The sequence below is a fragment of the Buteo buteo genome, chromosome 5 (assembly GCF_964188355.1).
Source record: "Buteo buteo chromosome 5, bButBut1.hap1.1, whole genome shotgun sequence".
Classification (NCBI taxonomy): Eukaryota; Metazoa; Chordata; class Aves; order Accipitriformes; family Accipitridae; genus Buteo; species Buteo buteo.
The window spans coordinates 53,286,653-53,300,592 of record NC_134175.1 but is presented as its reverse complement, the minus strand read 5'-3'; the positions used below and the strand labels follow the sequence as shown (position 1 = coordinate 53,300,592).

At 44.9% G+C, this 13,940-nt stretch overlaps 1 long non-coding RNA gene across 2 annotated transcripts; it reads left to right on the top strand.

The window, feature by feature from the left end:
* The first annotated feature begins 2,655 nt into the window (after positions 1-2,655).
* Positions 2,656-6,491, top strand: LOC142031686 (uncharacterized). Of its 2 annotated transcripts, none has more exons than XR_012650591.1 (5): positions 2,656-2,771; positions 4,328-4,466; positions 5,437-5,463; positions 5,544-5,656; positions 5,944-6,491. It is a non-coding gene; the product is annotated as an uncharacterized LOC142031686 (long non-coding RNA). The 2 variants fall into 2 exon arrangements; XR_012650592.1 differs by lacking the exon at positions 2,656-2,771 and adding an exon at positions 3,842-3,898.
* The last annotated feature ends 7,449 nt before the right edge of the window (positions 6,492-13,940 follow it).

The following is a 13,940-nucleotide window of genomic DNA, read 5'->3' as shown; positions in this document are numbered from 1 at the left end:
GTTTGTAAAATGCCATTGAAGACTTTCCTGGTCTGCCTTCACTCTGGAAAAGAGCAGATGGGTTCCTTCTCGCCTGACCCTGTTAAGTCTCATTCAAATGAAACCAACACCAACAGCTTGGCTTTTGTAAGTGAACATTGCAGCCCCCTCACTAAAATACAATTTTGAAGGAAAATCATAATTGATAGCTTCCACATGCTCACAGCCATGTGGAAAATATGTTTTTTCTTGGAGAAAAAACCTTGGGACAGGGAAGAGCAAGAGGGTGGAAGCAGATTTCCAGGCTCAGGAGCAGGCAGAGGGCAATCAGCCCCAGAACATCTTGTGCTTTGCTTTTCCTCCTTCTGCCTTAAACGCTCTGCCACGTGAAGATCGAATAACTGTAATTAGGGGAAATAACAGTCAAAGCGGTGTCTTCTTCGGAGACGCCCCAGCTTTGTCAAAAATAATGCTCGTGCTTCATGGGGAGGCTCGTGTCAGCAGCAAACGTGATGCTGCTGGGGACCGCGCGGGGGCTGCGGGGAGGGCTGCCGGAGCGGGGGGAGCGCCCGGGCAGCCGGGGCTTGTGTGCTGCGAGCGCACCGTTACGAGTAAAACCAGCAGCTCCTGCACGAGGTACTTCATGAAGAAAACGAGCTGTCAGAACAAAAGCGATGTAACGCTTGTTGTCGGAAAAGTGGGGAGAAAGAAACTTAGATTCAAGTTAAGTGGGAAGCCAAGTAGAAAACTAATTTAAAACCAACGTTGAAGCTTTTCAAGCTGCTTATTTCTCGTCAACGTGTAAATTTTGAACGTTGGGTAAAGCGCTGGTAAAATCAGCTGTTCTGCTTCGATGGCTACAGATCGCACCAAGGACATAATGCCTTGGCACAGCAAACGTCTGGTTAAAACCAGGGGTTGGGGGATCGTCCCAAAGGCGATGCGTTGGCATCGCGAGTCCCTTGTCCTCGCCAAGACCGGAGCCCAACCCCTCGTGGTTCAGTGCAGGGCAACGTGTTCTGAGAGCAGGAACACATAACCGCAGAGAGGGAGATTTGCAGTTTAATGAAAATGTCCTCTGAGCTGTGAATTGCAACATATAGTTCTGAGATTATATGTACGAGTTTACCCATATTTATTAAAGCATCAAAACCTGAAATAAAAATAATGGAATTACAATTTCTAGGCAAGTTTAATTTTATTTTCTGTGTTTCGCTGCAGGTAGCCACCAAACGTTTCCCAATGTGAAAGGAGTATGAGGCAGGGTGTGACTGATAGAAGTGCGTGCGTTTCTGTTGTGCTGCACAAAATGAGGTTTCCCAGTGAGCTCTAACCTGAAGCTCTGCTTGTCCTTGGGCAAATATTGCCGTGTGGCCCCTTGCGAGCTCCTCTGTTTCGCTGTCTGTAAAATTGATGATAACTCAGCTCACAGTGGAGATAAACTCATTAATGCTTGGGAGCGTTCAAGTTCTCAGTGATGAGTTAGTAGGAAAGACCACAGGAAAATAAAGAATTCTCTTCCTAGCTTGTGATGACAGGCAGTAAATAAGGCACGGACCACACGAGGGATGATGTACCTACAACGTGCGATGCCTCGTGCTGCATGTGCTGCCCTATAAGGTGGGTAAGATGTAATGAGCTCCCTAACCGTGTCTTCTGAGTGACTGCTATTGCGAACTGATGGGGTCTTTGCAGGATGAAGTGTGGGATCATGGACGTTGCTAACAGCTTAGCAAAGCACAATACATTGGCTTAATTTGTTGGTCAGACCTAGCCAATAATTAGCTTGAAGATATTGACTGTAGAATGATTACGCTAAATCTTCGTCAGAAGCAGGCGGCCGTAATTGGAGGCTGTAATTATAAATCGTCGGTAGCTGGGCCCGTCCTTAGGGAGCCCCACTGACAAGGGAAGGGTGATCTCCTCTTGCCATACACGTCTGGTCTCCTTCCTGCAGTGGCTGGTATTAAAGATCCATCTAACTGAGTGTCTTTACGATATTGACTCATTTATATTATTTTGGATTTCCTTTTTTCATAAATCTCTTCAGATTTATTTTGTGGGTTGGTTTTTTTTTTTTCATTTAGCTTTTTTTAGTGTCAATAATTGCCTAGCAGCTGGTGCTTAGCTAACTTTGTGACCATAATTTTCTGTGCTTAGATAATTATGTCACTCCTGTTTCAGAAGAGAATCCACTTCACTCTTGGGCTAGTGCAGAGATGATGTGTTTAGTAGAATATTGTGAGAAATCACACGAATTACTCCACAGGGAGTAATAGATAAATATTCAAGTATTATATTTAGTAGAGGTCTGGCTTGGATAGCAACCTGCTGTATAAAACTCCTAAATCTGTGCTTGTGAATATTATGTCTTTGTGTGACGGACCTAAGCCATCCCCTGGCAAGGTCTTGTCTTCGTTTCCATACCAATTGCTTCACTGGTACTTACTTAGTCCATGCCTAGCAGCCTTCTAGCATGTCTTTGGTTTTTAGTGAACATGCGCTAAAAAGCGGCCACTACTATGCTAAAATAAACCCCTTTAAATGCCAGTGTTCTGCCCTGTGCCCCATTTGGGTACCCAGCCTCTATATAACATAGCAACAGTGAGGAAGGATAAATGTCAGCTGCCACCAATACAAATCGCAAACCAGTTTTCTTCCATTTAATTTATAGCAGAGCAGCATGACCCATCGGAAAGATCGTGTTTGAGGATGAGCTCCAGCAGAAAACCACATCTTATGAATAATATTCTCTCTAAGAAGAAATATAAATTGCTGAAAATGCCTGAAAGGTAGGAGAGCGAACATCAATTTTTGATTTGTACCTTGATGAAATAGATTTCTTTCCAGGAGATTGGTACACATAAAAACTAACCAGAAGTTCACCTGCCTCCTCAATTTATTTAAAAAAAAAACAAAACCAAACAAAACCCAATGCCTTAGATAGAGTTATATTGCTCCCCTTTTAATGCTTACCTTACTCCATGACAGATCTAGCACGGTTTGTGACCTCCACTTTGAAGACTGCTGTTCATACCCTATCAGCACGTGCGCTGCTATTTTAGGTAGCCCAGAATGAATATTCATCTTGTGTCAGTGTTGGACAGATCAAAACCAGAACAACCTTAATGAACAAGTACATTGATGTGGCTTGATACTCAACAAAGTGGGTGTTTGTCTGAATCGGCTACGTAGAACAGCCGAGAGCCGGGAACAAAGCAAAAACGTAAAACATCTCTGTAGTGATTAAAGTGACTTTGAAATCTTAAAGTAGTCTCCTATTAATTACAGGAGGCCACTAATTGCATTGGCCTCCAAACCTGTAATTCAGAGAGAGAAAGCATTGCAGGATGTGTTCAAGGCAGTACAGCCTTTGTTTACAACAAAGGAAGCTGAAATAGAGCAGTAATAAATATAATACATACAAATACGTGATAACCCCACAACCAAAGCTATATATGACACAAGGAAAGAATGACTCCGACGACCTCGTGTACAGCTGAAGTGCAGGCTGCCTGGATGCCCTGTGAAGCCCAGACTCTGCCGGAGGCGTGAACACAGGCTGAAACCCCAAAGGCATGTCCCAAAACGATAATACCGCTCCCAAAGTACAGCAATTCCTAACAAAGAAAACTGCAAGTTTTCTGAAAGGAGATAAAAGCTTTGCGAGTAAGATATAGTTGAGTTTCTAAAGAGTAAGAATATATAAACAGTTTTTAGGATATTTTTTGCCCGTAATGTCCCTGTGCCGAGGTATCAGTGTGTCATTCCCTAGGAGTCACACTGCTCTGACACCAGGCGCTTTTTTTGACGCAACCTTGGTCAAGTGCAACACTTTGCAAAGCAGAGAGGAGAACAGTGAGGATGTACCACTGAAATTCAGAAGTCAGGAGAACCTCAAGTTCAATGTGATAGAGAGGTGGTTTTTAAAAATTATAAGAGACTGAATGAAAAAAACCCCAGCATTAATAGAATAAATCAATGTTAAAAATCAATTTTAAAAAAAAGAGGTAATTTTTTTTGAGCTTGACATTTTAAGAAGCAACCTCTGCTGTACCATGCAGGGGAGAGAGCAAACTTTACCTGCTCTGTACTTCTCTCCGGGTTTCGTAACAGCTCAGTATTACCTAGCAGAGTTGAGCATGAAGCAAGTTAGACAAGAAATTGCTGGCTGTTTGACAACATAAATGAATGCCCTAGCCATGAATCCACTTGGGAAAAAAATTTTGACACCAGATTGCACATTGAATTGACATATTAAATAAGTGTTCAACAAATAATTACAACAGATAGCTGTTGCTGGTTTAACTCAACAGTATAAATTGTTAATAGCGGTATTATTTGCTAGATAATTGATTACGATAACCACGCGCGGTGCGAGGAAAGCCACGAAGCTGAGCTTGGGTAGCGCAGCGCACCGTGAGTGATGTCATGCTCCAGCAAAACGACGGTACCCAAAGCCGAAGGGTTTCTCATCGAAAATACAGGTAAACGAACGAAGGGGGTGGGAGAGGAGCGCGGCGTGCACCCAACCCCCACAGCGCTGCTGTCTCATCAGGCACCACGCTTAATTAACGGGTATGGATATGCTTGTTGGTCAGCATATGGGGGTGGGAGCAGGGGAGGGAAAGGCTGGCTAACGTGTGATGACATTAGATAAATAACTACTGTTTTATCCTCGCGCACAGTGGCTGGAAGATGGGCTGATAGTATTTTGCAGTGGCATCTCGCTATCGCTGTGTGTGCCAAGCCATCCCTGTCATCGTCTTCACGCTCTACCCGTCCTCTGCTTCTTGATCTCTTTCCAATGAAAAAGCACTTTAGTCCAATATTATATTTAGTACAATATATTTAGTACAAAGATATTCAATCTAAATATAAAAAAATTCTGTTATGCAGCAGAGCAATCTCTCTTTGATTGGGATTTGATTGATTATTGCTTTCCCTTAGAGAAATTTTATGAATTGCCTTGTTAAAATAATTTGGAATGCTAATTGGTAATGTTTTCACATTTCGAAGGCACAGCCCAAACCTGTGTGTCTTGCTGTCACTGCCTAGAAACTGATCTTTCTGGCTTGGCAGCATTTCAGGGCCAGGGTGTTTTGGTTAAAGAAGAACAGCCTGTATCTTTTTTTCCTAGAAAAATCAGATTTTCAATTGCTGTCAAAACTAATTACTATGCTGGGTTTATCAGTGCGGCCAGTTGACATTTTAGCTATGGCATTGGCTCTCTGGCTTTGACGTTAACAACATCTCATGAAAATGCTAATGTGTTTGTAAGAGATGATCCTGCTTATTAATATATTTCACTGATTTGCAGAGTATGTTGTTGAAAACATGTATTCCCCCAATCAAAGATAAACATATTTTATGTGCTTTATATGACTCTGCTGCTAATCAAAATTAATCAAGGCCAGATCTTTTGATTAGATTTTTTACTGTTGTGTCTACAATTAGGCTAAAGAAGACGCTCTAGTCTTTAAGGTATGTATATTCATTTTATATAGGCTTTGGGAGGGTTACTTTTAAATGTATATGGCTGGATTTTCCACCACTTATTCTAGCAATGGATTTGCTAGATGCAGCACCTAAAAACCACTGGACGAGAACTGGAAACACACACCTGACCCACTTGCAGATGATATGCAGCCACTTCACAGGTGCTGGGGCCTCAGAGGTAAGTTCGGTTGGGTGAATTCCTACAGTGGCATTAAAGGATTTAGGTTGGATCTGAGAACAGGATGTTATTTTATGGGTATTGGCTTAAAGGAGAACACACAACACGTTTGGAAAGGCGGGTGTTGCCATCAAACTTAGAAGGATGCAGATCCCAGATGATGGCACCTACCCCGTTACGTGTAACCTGCGGTATCGTACCTACCATCGCAAATGCAATTATAGAATGGGACGTATTTGCTCATGAAACAAATTATACAGTTTCTTTTTCTCCCATAAACTTGCAAGCTCTCAGCAGGAATGAACCACGAGGCAGATTATCCGACGGCAGCTTTATCCAGGTTAACCTCGCCACCGCTGCCCTGACCGGGCTGATGGGAATGCAGAGCCCGCTTGGCAGGGGGAGCCCCAGCAGGAAAGGATTGCCCCCAGCACAGGATGGACACACGCGCCTCTTCCAGATACCCTGGGCTTCCTTAGCACAGGGGAATCGGTTTTTATTCAGTCATGCAGCGAGGTGAAGGAAACTGTGAGGATTTCCTATGGTTGAGATGTTACTCTCCTACTGTTTTGTGCTATGGAGGAATTATCGTTGTGCATGCTGGAGCCAGCAAACCTCATAGCAGAATCATTAACAGTGGAGTTGCTCCAAAAGAATTTATATCACCCGATCTGATGAAGCTTTCAGGGCCCATCTAAAAACTAAATATCTAGTTTTTCCAGTGAAATGAAACACTAAATGGTTTGTTTGTTTGTTTGATTAGGAATTTCCTGATTTTGGAGTGTATCTTGTTCTACAAATTAAATTTAAATTAAATCCATAGACATTTTCACTAAATCTCTGATTTTAACGGTCATAAAACACTTTTTATTTTACTAAAACATGTTCTGATTTTAAAAGTAATTGGATTTTGAGATTTATTTTTTCTTTCTTCAGCAGCTTAGCTTGGTGGGCATTCTATTTTCTACTGAACTATTACCACTAACTCCACTAGCATCATGCATAGAAAATGCAAACAAAAAATATAAGTAGTCCTTCTATATGTATATAAAATATTATATATATATTATATATATGCACATATCCCTTAATATACCCATGTAGAGGGATCTGTAAATAGCAGAAGATGATGAGACAACCTGTTCTGGTTGAAGATGTCCCTGCTCGCTGCAGGGGAGGGTTGGACTAGATGACCTTTAAAGGTGCCTTCCAACCCAAACTACTCCATGATTCTGTGATTCTAGGATTACCATGGCAGCATTGCATTCTGTGGCATATGGGAATTACTACCTCTTGGAATCTGGTAGCTCCTGGTAACTGGTATGGCTGTCTCTGGCAGCCATCATCCAGAGATTTTGGTGGGACTGGCCACTAAATCCTGCTTGGGAGTGAGAACAGTGCCTGAAACAATTTCTCTTCAATTTTAATTATGTTCTTTCCTCCGTTTCTTGAAATTTAAAGAAACTTTTAAAGAGGCGAAGTAGAAAAAATGTGAAAGGTCCACAGGAACTGCCTGCCTTCCTCTTTTTTCAAGGAGGGAAGCCCAAGGAGCTGGTATGCCAGGGGTTCATTCTCTCTGCAAAACCAGGGCACCCCTCGGCCTCTGAAATTAGGGGAGTCATTTCATTAGTGTGGCAGCACATGGACTTGATGCTGAGGGTGAAGGCATCACCTTACACAGCCTCCCTGGTGAAGCAGTACCCTGAAATTCCCATTTATGGGAAGCAAAACCGGTGAAGTGTTATGAGGCAGCTCCTGGCAGGGTGATGCTCCGCGTGGGATGTCCCTCTTCATCAGCCGGGAGCTGCGACCTGTCGGAGTGCTGCATTCCAGACTAGCAAGCCTTGGAAAGGTTCAAGGGTAGTGGAGAAGTGATATATGGCATGTGTCGGGAGTTTAATTAAGGAGGGAATGATGCAAAGTCCCTCAGATCATTTAAACAGTAACTCAAGGCGGTCTTCTCTTACAATAGGTAATTACCAAAACATTTCCTTTATATATTCCAGAGGAAAAAAATGAGTGTACTCATTTATCACCTGGTTAATACCAAGGTTTGCAATAAATATGAACAAGGCATTATCAGGGTGAAATGTGATTGCTATCTTCCTGACACTTTAATTGTAAAAATGAGTCTTTCAAAAATCAATCTTGTTAGGTGTTTCAAAGCAGAAATATTTTAAAATATTAATTACCTCACACCAGTGTAAAAATATCTGTATAGTAAAACTACAACTCAAAAGATGAAAGAATAGTATCTGCTAAACAAAAAAACAGCAGAGCACTGGTTAGCCAACCTTGTTTGTACCAGCTCAGATCAGAGGGAGCAAACGTGCTGGATTTAAAGGGGATAAAATGCATTTTTAAACACAGACTTCCATTACACAGTGACTAGTGATTTGCAGCATGTCCTTCAGTTCCTAAAAAATAGAGAACAGGTAAGAATGTCATTATCTGGCCACAAAGACAATGAGTTCAAGCCCTTTCTGCTTTGCTGCACACAAACCCAAGCTGAGCTCTGGGGGAGCCATGCACGGGATTGAACATCCCGTGTTGCCAGCCTGGCGCTGGGAGCCTGCAGAGCAAAAAGGCCCTTTCAGCACTCTTCTGATCCCAAATCACAGCCGCGAGGAACACTTTTTGGCCATCTACTTTGCGATATTTTTTTCTTTTTTTTTTTTGAAAGCGTTGTTGGTTTTGTACTTGTTTCCTAGCGAGACAGCTGGAGTTTCTTGTGCTGGCTATTGCACCGGTTTGCTACGTTCAAAAGCTCCTAAGAGTAGCTGTGCATGCATCCCTTCCCACGCAGAGCTGCCTGGGTGGGCAAGCGATGGCAGTGCTATACAAATATGCAGTCATTGAAGTCCACTCAAAAAAAAAACCCCAAACCAAAAAACAACAAGAAGAATCAAACACAACTCCAGAATGTCCCAGATTACATTTCCAGTGCAGAAAATAATCCATTTGCGGTGACACAGCCAGTAATATTGGAAAGTGATGCTCTGGATTAAGATGCTCGCAATACAGCTTTGAACTCAACAAGGTGAGTGCTCCCCGAGGAGGTGATGCTGAGGGGCTCATCTCACCTCCGTGGTCCCATCACCTCCTCCCAGAAGAAGCCAGACCCTTGTCCTCTTGCGTCTGGTGGCTTTGCCGTGGTAAAGACCATGCCGAGGGCAGCCGTTGTCTCTGTCTTTGCAGGTACATCTGCAGCCAGCATTTTGATTGTCCTGCTTTCTTGGTAGAGCACCTCATTTTTTTTAATTAAGGCATATTTATATAAATTTAAGTAAAAGTGCATAAATGCATTGCATAGATCACAATGAAGAATTGCGCACAGTTATTTTGCCAAACAATTATACATGAATATTTTTTCCCCCTCAGCGAAAATAGGTAGCTATAATAAAAAATACAGAAGTCTTGAAATTTGAACCCCCTGCCTATATTGCAGAACAGTAATATTTTGTATACATTATATACCCTATTGCTATTGCACTGTCCCCTCTACTGCTTGCTTTATTGCAAAAAGGTGGTGTGACAACAGTCAGGTGTTCAGCTGTCAAAACTCCCATATTTTTATCATTTTTTTGTTGTTGTTTAACAGAGAACAAATGTGGGGGAAATATAGAAATGATGAGCACTTGTTCATCAAAATTAGAGTTTTATTTCCATATTAGGGTGTAATACTCTTAAGATCTTTGACTATAACTAATACGAAACATGCAAACACCTGGAAGAAGCTCTGAAGGCAATTGCGTGTGCACTGTGCCGTGGGGGAGCTCAGTGCGAGTAGCACAGGGCTCTGGCAGGTGTGGGCAGAAAGCTAGAACTCCTCATGGGACACTGAAAATTCTAACTATAAAGACATTCACAGTATTGATGGCCTTCTTTGGGTTTGGGTATGTCATTGGTAAAGGCAATGCTATTACTGTTCATGTTGTTTAATATTTATCCCTATTAACAGTAGATGGTTCCTCAGGAAAACAGCTGCAAATCTCTTGTTTAAATATGCTGGTTTTACCACTTTATCTAACTTACACACACATTTGCAAACTATACCCATTAATTATGTACCAGAAACCTTGCCTGTGCTCTGTTTTGTTTGGTAACACCATGTTTACACCGCTGCTTTTTGAGCTGTTGTAACACAGGTTGGCACAGCCCAGAGTGAATCTTGCAAATACTGGGGAAATCGAGCATTGATCTCTACTGGGGATGCTTGCTGCTTTCCTTCTTTATTACCATTATGATTAAATGCTTTAAGAGGTCTATTTTTCCTATTACTCTGCCAACAGAAGCCATAAAATCTATTTTAAATTATACTATTATCTACTTATCTTACTGTTGTCTGGAGAACAAATACTTTCATGTCGCAGACGTAAATTAAAAATTTCACTGAGGCTTCCCAAACTCTGCCTGGTTTTTGTTTCCAGCCTCTTCAGTGTTCAGTGCTGGAGCCTCACGTGTGTTTCACACACCTCCTCGATGTCACTATTGCCCTAGGGAGATTCATCTCCGGCATCTGTGTCACGGATCCTCAGAGACGCTGCTGGGAAAGGAAAATTTAACTGTGCGCCGTTACTGCGGGGGGCCCCCCTGGCAAAGCACACCTCAGAGCTGTGCCAGCATCCTTCGGGTTCATCGCTCAGCCACAGCAACGCCTGGAGGTCTCCATACTAGCAGAATTTGCTATATTAGTAGCTTTAATCAGCCGAAGCGTTCTTTTATGTTCTTTTCCTCCCCGTTTTGGTGCAGAGAAAGCCTAATTAAAGACGGCTTCCACGATGGCTGGGTGGCACTGGAAGTCAGGGTGGATGCTGTCCGTGGGTGCTGGACCGCCCCCTGCCCCAAATGTCCCGTGGTGACACCAGCCTCAGCAAGAGCTGCTGCAACCCCACGCGGCACGCCAGTGTCCTCGCCGGGCACGTACCCGCTTAAAAACGTTCCTTCTAGCGTCTGCAAATCAGGAATCCGTGCGTCGTTGGTGTAATCATACAGCTATTCCCCAAATGACCCTAAAGGAGGTGATATATTACACTTCTGGCTGGGAGAACCAGCGCCCGGCGTGGGAATAGACAAGCTCCAGCCCTTAGCGGCGGAGCAGAGGGGAGCGGGGGTCTCCCGCGGGGAGAGCTCTGCGGTGCTTTGGCGGGCATCGCTTTGCCCCCACCTGTCAGAACATTTCCATACGCACCACGGCTGCAAAACGTGGCACTAAACCCTGTAGTTACACCTCCGATGTGGGAGAGGTTTGAGTGGGATACCGGTACCCTCGCCGGGGGCGGCGGAAGGGGCCGGGGACTCGTCTCAGCCCTTAACCCCTGGAGTCGTCGCTTGGTCTCCATCCTACCCGCTGTTTCGGAGCAAGGGCTGTCCGGTGCGACCCTCCACGGCACACCCCAAGCGACTGCAACCGGGGACCCCCGTCCCCAGGCTGGGATGATGGGTCCCCGCTCCCGGAGGAGGTGATGGACACGGTGGGTCCCATTCAGCCACCGCTCGGCTTCAGGGGCTGCGCTTTGGGGGTTTTAGCTGGCAGCTCGAGCATAACGAATGAAACAAGGTTATATTTAGAGCTATGAATAATTCTGCATTATGAATGAAAGAACATGTCATGCGAGACCAACACAGAAAGGCACTCTCTATGTGCAAGTACTTTTCTCCACTCCGGTGCTGGGTTTCCTTTGGGAAACAGGACTGTTATTCATTTTTGCTTGATTCATCCATATGCAGAAAAACCTCTATAAAGGTAAAACCCTCTTATTCTCATACATAGAGAATGAGCAAAAAAGTTATAAATACCTAATGATATTTAGATATTTCATACGTTCATGGCTTAGCACTTCTTAGGTCTTGCATTTTCTCCTTCCAGTCCTGTCTCAGTCTGTTTTCCCTGGAGTACAGGGACTGCACTTGGAAAACATGAATGTACTTAATTAATATGATGTCAGCTCAAAAATACTGCCCAGGATTGCTAGGGAAGGTTGTTTAATTTGTGTATCAAAACTAAAGAACTGAAAAGAGAGGTATGCTGACTGAACAGTTAATTCACTCAAAAATTTTTTATGTAGTACAATTAAGTTATGGCCCGTCAGGAGAAAGAAGTCAGGAAAGACTACAAAACACTTAGCTATCTAAATTCAAAGTTGTCTGTAATTCATAAATTGGCTTCCCATGATAGAAGATGTATTTCAGGATTTCTCCTAGCTATAAAAATGTAGGAATGGCATCATAAATCAGGCCACGGATTCCCGGAGTCTGACTTGCGGTGATCGGTTCACACAGGGGTAATTTGTTCTAGAAAACACTGAATGCAGACGACGTCCCGTGTTGCCCGTGCAGACCTTGTACCCAGCCCCTCCTGAGTCACCGCAAGCGGGAACCGGTGCTGCGATGACCTGTCGACCTTGAAAGATGCTGCCTGATTTCACTTGGCGAAAACGTAAGGCTTCAAGGAAATCTCCCACCACGGCCCATTTTTCTGGTGTTCATTTTTTCGCGCTCGCGGTATTCTCAGGTTTAGCACAGAGAGGATGGCACCGTCCCCGTCCGCCCACCAGGGACCACGGCAGCTGCAGCCATCAGCTCCCGGGGCCGGAGCCGCGGGGCTCTGCTCGCTTAATGCTGCTGCGGGACACCCGCGCCCACCGCCCCCGGGTCTGGTCCTGCCACCCCAGCTCGCCGGGCTCAGCCAGTAACACTGAAATATCTCCCTTTCCACCTCGTTCAGATCAGCTCAGTCCGTTTTCCATCTGTCTGGAGGAAACCTGCAGGTGCCGAGCTCCCCGCACGCCTACCCTCTGGGTTAAACCAGTGCATCCTGGCTATTTTGGGTAGGGAAGGAGAACCCTGCAAAGAAAAAACGTGGCTGGACAGCGTGAAACCTGCCTGGGGAGGAGATGTCAGAGCTGCAGCGTTAACCCTCGCAGCACTGCCGGCATCCGACAAAGCCCCAGTGCCAGCTGCCTGCTGCCAGCTCCTGGAAGGCCATGAAAGGGTTACTGCTAATTAGCTAATTAGTTCAGCTGCTAATTAGGAACACTTGCCCCTGTTCAAAAACAGACCCAGGGGTAGGGGCTGCCCTGGAAGGGGCAGTCTGGGACAGCTGGGCTTCGTTCAGGCTCCGTCCTTGCTGCTGACGTGGGGAACAGGTAGGTGTGTGGTGCCTGTGGGACGTGGGGAGGAGGCAATGGGGATTTGGGAAGGGGTTTGGGTGGCTGGACGCGTGGTCGGTTCTGCTTGACGTGGCCTTGGAGCTGGTGGTGGCTGGTGGTAGCCCCCAGGCAGCTAGACCAGCCCTGGGGGACTCGCCGGCCCCGGTGAGCGAAGGGACAGCACTCTCCTTGAGGCTGAAGAGAAGTGCAGCTGGGTGAGAGGTTGCTCTCCTCGAAGGTCTGTGTTTGGGTGGTAATGAAGGTGCTGGGAGGTTAGAGCCATGCAAGAAGGTGACCTCCGTGGAGACAGAGTGCCACGTGCATGCAATTCCCTCCTGGACGCAAAGCGCTGCTTCTGTGGATTTTGTAGCTTGTCCGATGTTTGAGATTAAATCCTTTTAATGGCTTTCTGTTACTGGAAAAAATGCTGTGCGCCTCACTGGTGGTTGGAAGTGCTCAGGAAACTGAACCCCATGTGCAAAGTTGTGTTACAGCTAAGAGAGGCTTGCAGTGTAGCTTTGCATGTAACTTGTTAAAGCTTTAGAGCTGAGTTTGCAGACCTGCTTCACAACCCTGATAAATTTTTTTTTTTGTAGTGATTTGTGTTGTCGTGACCATAATTGGAGCTCTGCTGCAAACTGAGCGAACTCAGCTAATGATGCTCTGCCATTGCGGAGGAGTTGGCAGGTCGGATGGGGAGACAAGCTGGGGGTGAGGTCTGAGCAATGTGGATGGCTGGTTTCTGAGGGTGCTGGTGGAGGTGCAAGAGGAGAGCAAATAACTTCTTGAGTTATGGTGACATCCCTTAGCTGCAGTCCTCTGGATAGGAGGTAGGGCTGGAAATGGGTGTCCTGCCTGTGTCACGCGCTGGAGCATTCGCGCTGCCTTTAGGTCAGTATTTGCTACGTGCCTGAGCAAAGCGATGGTGGGAGGAAAGCCTGAGAGAGGGGAAGGTGCTGCCAACATAATTAATCTGCTTGTGTCAGGGAACATAAAATTGAATTCTCAGCTTTGTGAGGGTGTAGGTTTGGGGTGTTTTTTCTTTGTTTTTTATTTAAAAAATAAAAGGAAAGATCGCAAATGTTTTTTCTTAATGTGTTTAAGTATCTGGGTATGAAATACCCTGATACCTC